We start from the raw sequence: 7,285 nt of genomic DNA on the forward strand, positions 1-7,285 counted from the left end.
AAGTGCGTTTTGCCAAGCACTCTTTCCCTAATTTCTAATCCCCTGAGAAGTTTAAAGGAAATTTCATCCATATGTTCCTAAGTCATTTACTCTAAACTCATCCTCTGGTAAAAAAAAAAAAAATCATATCCTTCAACCTTGCAGAGCCTGGGGAATGGCAGGTTTTAAGACTTGAAAGGGTCATTTCTTTAGTGAAGTGCTTCCTGAGTTTCCTTTGAACTTGAAAGAATGGCAGGTTTTATCACCTGTACAAGTAGCCTTGGTTTTAGATGAATTGGTCACTATTTTAATTCATGATTGGTCATAAAGATGACTTCAAGGACATTCTCTATAAAGAAAACAGGGAAGAGGCTGGACAGCTCTGCCACTTCCTGACTTGTCTTTTCTTTCAGTGAATTCTTCATTTATCAGACTTTTGAAACTCTGCCAGGCCTGACCGTAAGCTCATTAGGTAGTTTTTGCATTTAAATGATTTAGGAACTGAACATTCAATATTAGTAATAATACTGGTCATTATTAAAACAATTTCAAATTTTTTAAATCCCTCTTTCTCTCATTATGTAAGCACTAAAATATCATATGTAATAGGGCACAATGTCTACAAATGTAACAGCCTTTATTGCAGAGGTAGGGGACTATAGGTAGGGAATTTTGAATATGTTGAGGCACCTTTGTGCTATAGTGGCGAGAGTGTTGGGCTTGGAGTCAGAAAGAGCTAAAGTCAATCTTACCTCAAATACTTATTAGCTATGATCCTGAGCAAGTCACTTAAACTCTTGAAGCCTGTTTCCTCATCTATAAAATGCAATTGATAACACTAGCACTTACCTCACAGGGTTGCTGTGAGGATCAAGTAAGATAGCATACATATTCTTTGCAACCTTTAAAGTGCTATGGAAATGTTGCTGTTATTATAATTATAGTGTACAGTCAGGTAGTTGATTGTTAATTTGCTGAATTGGTTTTCTTCCCTCTCTTTTATTGTACATTACAAAGGATGACCCACTATGTAGGGAGAAGGGGGAATATATTTAGAAAGCAACGTGATAGAAAAACAAAAATATTAAGAATTAAAACAAAAAAGTAATCCATGAATGATTATGATGGTGAAGGAAAGTATTTTTTTCCTTTTTGTATCAAAACTTGGATTGCCTCAATAAATGATCCAATGAATATCATCAATGAATGACTGAAAAACTTTCTCCGTACCTTAAAACTTTACAAAATTGTCTGGAGAACTGAGAGATTAAGTGGCTTATCTGTGCTCATGAAGCTAGCATGTTTCAGAGGTAGGATTTAAAACCAGGTCTTCCTGAAACCAAAGCTGGACTTCTATCTGTTATGTCTTGCTATTATTATCACCCCATTTTCAAACTATTTCTAGACAAAGCCAAACTAAGTTCTAAGAGGTTAGAAACTCATGGTGGAACAGGTTCAAGCTATTTAAAATTCGAATAGGTCTTCTCCCACAGAGAATCTGATGAATTAGAGGTAAATGTGTGGGATGAGTTCTAGGATTCTCAAGTGACAAAAGACAGCCCATCACCATGGCATTTTTTTTTTAAAGTTTTTTTTATTTATTCACAATTACATGTCAAGACGATTTTTAGCATTCCTTTTCACAACATTTTGAGTTCCAAATTTTTCTCTCTCCTCACCTCCTTTTTTCCTAAGATGGTAGACAATTTCATATAGGTTATGCAGTGCTGTCATGTAAAACATATTTCCATATTAGTCACAGATGTGAAAGAAGAAACATATCAAAAGGGGAAAAAAAGCACAAAGAAGAATAAAGTAAGTGAAAACTGCATTTAGACTCCATAGTTCTTTCTCTGGACATGGATAGCATTTTCCTTCATGAGGCTTTTGTACTTGTCTTAGATCATTGTGTTGCTGAGAAGACCTAAGTCAAATATTCATAGCTGATCATCACACAATGTTGCTGACACTGTGTACAATGTTTTCCTGGTTCTGTTCATTTTATTTTGCATCAGCTCATACAAGTCTTCCAGGTTTTTCTGAAAATCTGCCTGTTCATCATCTCTTTTTGCACAGTAGTATTCCATTACATTCATATACTATAGCTTGTTCAATTATTCCCCAATTGATGAGCATCCCCTCAATTTCCAATATTTTGTCAACACAATAAGGGCTGCTATAAATATTTTTGCACATGTAGGTCTTTTTCCCCTTTTTTTTATGATCTCTTTGGGATACAGATGTAGTAGTGGTATTGCTGGATCCCTTTCAGCATAGTTCCAAATTGCTTTCCAGAATGATTGGATCTGTTCACAACTCCACCAACAGCACATTAGTGTCCCAATTTCCCCACATTTTCTCCAATGTTTATCATTTTCCTTTTTTTGTCACATTAGTCAATCTGATAGATATGAGGTAGTGCCTAAGAATTGTTTAAATTTGTATTTCTCTAATCAAAAGTGCCCTAGAGCACTACTTTATTATATGTTTATAAATAGCTTTGATTTCTTCATCTGAAAACTGCCTATTCAATATCCTTTGACCATTTATCAATCGAGAAATGGCTTGTATTCTATTTGACCCAGTTCTCTATATATTTGAGAAATGACGCCTTTATTATCAGAGACACTTGTCATAAAGATTGTTTCTCAGTTTTCTGCTTTCCTTCTAATCTTGGTCACGTTGATTCTGTTTGTGCAAAAACTTTTAAATTTAAAAATCAAAATTATCTATTTTACATTTTGTAATGCTTTCTATCTTTTCTTTTGTCATGAAATTGTAACTCACTTAATTTCTTTAAGAATCTGGATGCTATACCACTTGCTGCATATATATTTAGTATTAATATTACTTTATTGTCTATGGCATCTTTTAGCAAGATGTGACTTCCTTATTTCTTTTAATTAGGCCTATTTATTGTCTATGGCATCTTTTAGCAAGATGTGACTTCCTTATTTCTTTTAATTAGGTGTATTTTTGCTTTTACTTTATCTGAGATCAGAATTGCTACCTCTGCTTTTTTTTTACTTCAGCTGAAGTACAATAGATTCTATTCCAGCACCTCAACTTTACTCTCTCTGTGTCTCTCTTTTTCAAGTGTGTTTCTTGTAAACAACATGTTGTAGGATTATGGTTTTTGATCCATTCTGCTACCCATTTCTTTTTTATAGGAGATTTCATCCCATTCACATTCACAGTTATGATTACTAATTATGTATTTCCCTCCATCCTATTTTTCCTTCCATTTGTCCTCTCTCTCTCCTTTCACCATTTCCTTCTCACCAGTGTTTTGCCTCTGTCTACCAATTCCCCCAGTTTGCCCTTTCTTCTGTCAATTCTCACACCTCTTTACTTAATCTCCTCCCTTCCTCTTTCTTATCCAGTAAGACAGATTTCTATATTCAGCTGATTGTGTATATCATTCCATCTTTGAGCCAATACTGATGAGAGTAAGGTTCAAGTGAAGCCCATTGCCCACCCTCCCATTTTCCCCTTCATTATAATAGGTCTTTTGTGCCCCTTCATGTGAAATAATTTACCTCATTTTATGTCTCCTTTCCTTCTGCACCCAGTATACTCCTCTTTATCATCCCTTAATTATTTTTTATGTCATTCCCTCAAATTCGCCTTATACCTATAGTTTCTGTCTATGTATATCACCTCAAAATGTACTATTAGTAATACAATTTTTAAGAATTACAAGTATCATTTTCCTGTGTATGGATATAATCATGATAGATCCATTGAATCCCTTATGTTTTCGCTTTTTATCTTTTTAGGTTTCTCTTTGGTCTCAATATTAGAAATCAGATTTTTTTTTTTTGCTCACTTATGGCCTTCTACTAATGAAAGCTTAAAATCCTTTTATATGATTGAATGACCATATTTTCCTTGGAATATTATGCTTAATTCCACTGGGTAGCTGATTCTTGGTTGCAGTCCTGGCTCCTTTGCCTTCCTGAATATCATGTTCCACGACCTCCATTCCTTTAATGTTGCAGCCACTAAGTCCTGTGTAATCCACACAGGCTTTGTGTGGCTCTTCGATATTTGAATTGTTTTTTTCTGGCCACTTGCAATACTTTATCCTTGACCTGATAGTGCTGTAATTTGGCTATAATGTTCCTTAGAGTTTTTATTCTGGGATCTCTTTCTTGAAGTGATCAGTGGATTCTTTCAATACCTATTTTGCTCTCTGTTTCCAGGATATGAGGGCAGTTTTCCTTGATAATTTCTTGAAAAATGCTGTTTAGGTGCTCCTTTTGATTATAACTTTCAGGTAATCCAATGATTCTGACACTGTCTCTCCTGGATCTATTTTCTAAGTCAGTTGTTTTTTCAATAAAGTATTTTACATTTTATTCTGTTTTTTCATTCTTTCAAGTTTGTTTGATTGATTCTTGATGCCTCATTGAGTCATTAGCTTTCACTTGCCCAATTCTAGCTTTTAAGGAGTTGTTTTCCCTAGTTAGGTTTTGTACTTTTTTTTCCCATTTGGCCAATTGTACTTTTTAGGGAACTGTTTTCTTCAATAGATTTTTGTATCTCTTTTTCCACTTGACCAATTCTACTTTTTAAGCAGTTGTTTTCTTTTTTCCAAGCTGTTGACTCTTTTTTCGTAATTCTCTTGCATCATTCTCATTTCTTTTCCCAATTTTCTTCTACCTCTTATATGACTTTTAAGCTGCTATTTCAGTTTTTCCATGAGTTCTTTCTGAGCCTGAGACCACTTCTCTTTTTACTTTAGGGGTATTGACCATAGGTGTTTTGATATTTCTGTCCTCTTCTGAATTTGTGTTTTCATCTTCCCTGTCACCATAATAAATTTCTATAGTCATATTCTTTTTTTGTTGGGGGTTTTTTCTTTACTCATTTTTTTTCCTTTTTCCTTTCTTTTAAATTTGAGCTCTGCTCTCTGGGTGGAAGAGGCACTGTCCCTTATACTAGGTGCTACAGGCCCTGGCTGTTTACCTGATATTGAATTGATATTGCCTTGAGGCCCACAGGTGACCCTCTTGTCTGCTGCTGCACTGAGGGGTGGGGTGGAGTGTGGCTGATGCTGCTGAAGGCCAGCAGCTTACCTGATGCTGAACTGGGGTCCTAGTGGTGGTATCTGGCATGTGTTGAGGCTGATGGAGTGTTTCTGCATTTCCCTGGGGCTACGCTGAAGCAACAAGGGTTTCTGGAGAATGCCTATTTGCCTGGGGCTACAATAAAGCACGTGGTGTTTCTCAGAGCTAGGTCTGCTGGTTCCCCTAGCTATGCTAAGGCATGTGGGGAGTCCTGGTATGGGCATTTGCCGGCTCCATCACACTGGAGCTCAGGATTTCCTGCTGGTTTGCTGAGGTGGGCCTTGATGCTGGCTTGCTGAAATGCTTCTTGTCCTGTACTACACTCCCCTTTCAGTCAAGTGAGACAGACCTTTCTCCCCAATCTTCCAAGTTTTTTGGACTAAAAGATTGTTTCACCCTGTCTTTTTGCTGGTTCTGCTGTTCCAGCATTTGTTTTGGGGTGGTCACCATGGTATTTATGATCCAGTCTTCTTGTCTCCAACCCTACAGAGTCATTCTCATCATCTGCCTCCCATAACTGTTGTGAGAATCAAATGAGATCATGTTTGTGTAGTATATAATAATATTTGTATAGCAAACTTTAAAGAGTTATGTCAATTCTAGCTGCTATTATTATTATTAAAACGTTATGTTAGGCAAACAGGATACAAAGATGAAATGAAGAATACTTCCTGCACAAATATACTTACATTCTACTGAGGGGGGGCTGTTTATAAAATATTGTGGTTCAGTTGTTTTTTCAGTCATGTCTGGCTCTTTGTGACCCCATTTTGGATTTTCTTGACAAGGATACCAAAGTAGTTTGCCATTACTTTCTCCAGATTATTTTGCAGATGAGGAATTGAGGCAAACAGGCTTAAGTGACTTGCTCAGGGTCACACAGCTAGTAAATGTCTGGAGCCAGATTTGAACTTGGGGAGATGAGTCTTCCTAACTCCAAGAGTGACACTCTATCCAGTGTGCCACCTAACTGCCCTTTATAAAATTGTCCATATGCATATATATATGCATACACACACATATATATTATATATATATACACACACACGATAAACTGAGGAGAGAGAACATTTAAAATCACACTGATATCACTATAAATTCATCTTTTCTAATTGCAGCAGGGTGATTACCACTACAAATAATATTCACTAACATTTATATAACACTTCAAGGCTTGCAAAGCACTTTACAGATATTTTCTCATTTGATCCTTGCAACGACCCTGTGAGGTGGTTGCTATTGTTATTATCCTTCTTTTTATAGATGAGGAAACTGAGGAAGACAGAGGTGAAATGACTTGTCCAGGGTCAAACAGCTAGCAAATGTCTGAGGCTGAATTTCAAATCAGGTCTTCTTGATTCCAAGTTCAGTACTTTATCTACTGTACCTCTACTTTAATATTTATTTCCTATCATCTTTTCCACAGATTCCGTTGCAAAATTTTTCAGGTAACTGAGAGGATAATGAAAGAAGAGGACATATGCTGAGTACTTAAAAGAAAAAGAGATTCTAAGAGAAGAGGTGAAGAAAGATTGCACTCTAGGAACAGAGCACAGCCTAGGCAAAGGCCCCATGGCAGGAAATGAAGGGGCAAGTTCAAAGAATAGGAAATGGGTCAATTTGTCTGAAATGAAGTTAATAAATAAATTAGTTTTAATAGTCTGTCCAGATTAAGCTTTTTTTGTAGTTTGTTTGGGTTTTTTTGAGGCAATAAGGTTTAGAGTCATATCGTTACTAAGTATCTGAGGATGGGTTTGAACTCACATCCAGTGCTTTATCCACAGCACCACCTCACCGTCCCCCAGTTTAAACTTACAAAGCAGAAGTTAAGAAGAGATAAAAACAAACACTGAAAGGTAAAGAAAAAGCCCTTTCTAATGCAAAGAAAACTTTCTACACTTAGACAGCATCAGTTCTTTCTCTAGAGGCAGACTATTTTTTATCATGAGTTCTTTGGAATTGTATTGGATCATTCAGTTACTGAGAAGAGCTAAGTCATTCACAATTCAACATACAATATCGCTGTTACTGTGTTACTGTGCATAATATTCTCCTAGTTTAGTTCACTTCACTTTGTGTCAGTTCATGTATGTCTTTCCTGGTCTTTCTGAAATCTGCTGCTTGTCATTTCTTACAGCACAATAACATTCCATGACAATCATAAACCACAACTTCTTCAGCCATTCCCCAGTTGCTGGGTATCCCCTCAATTTCCCACAGTACTGCAGGATCAA

Source organism: Notamacropus eugenii, chromosome 3 (genome assembly GCF_028372415.1).
Source record: "Notamacropus eugenii isolate mMacEug1 chromosome 3, mMacEug1.pri_v2, whole genome shotgun sequence".
Classification (NCBI taxonomy): domain Eukaryota; kingdom Metazoa; phylum Chordata; class Mammalia; order Diprotodontia; family Macropodidae; genus Notamacropus; species Notamacropus eugenii.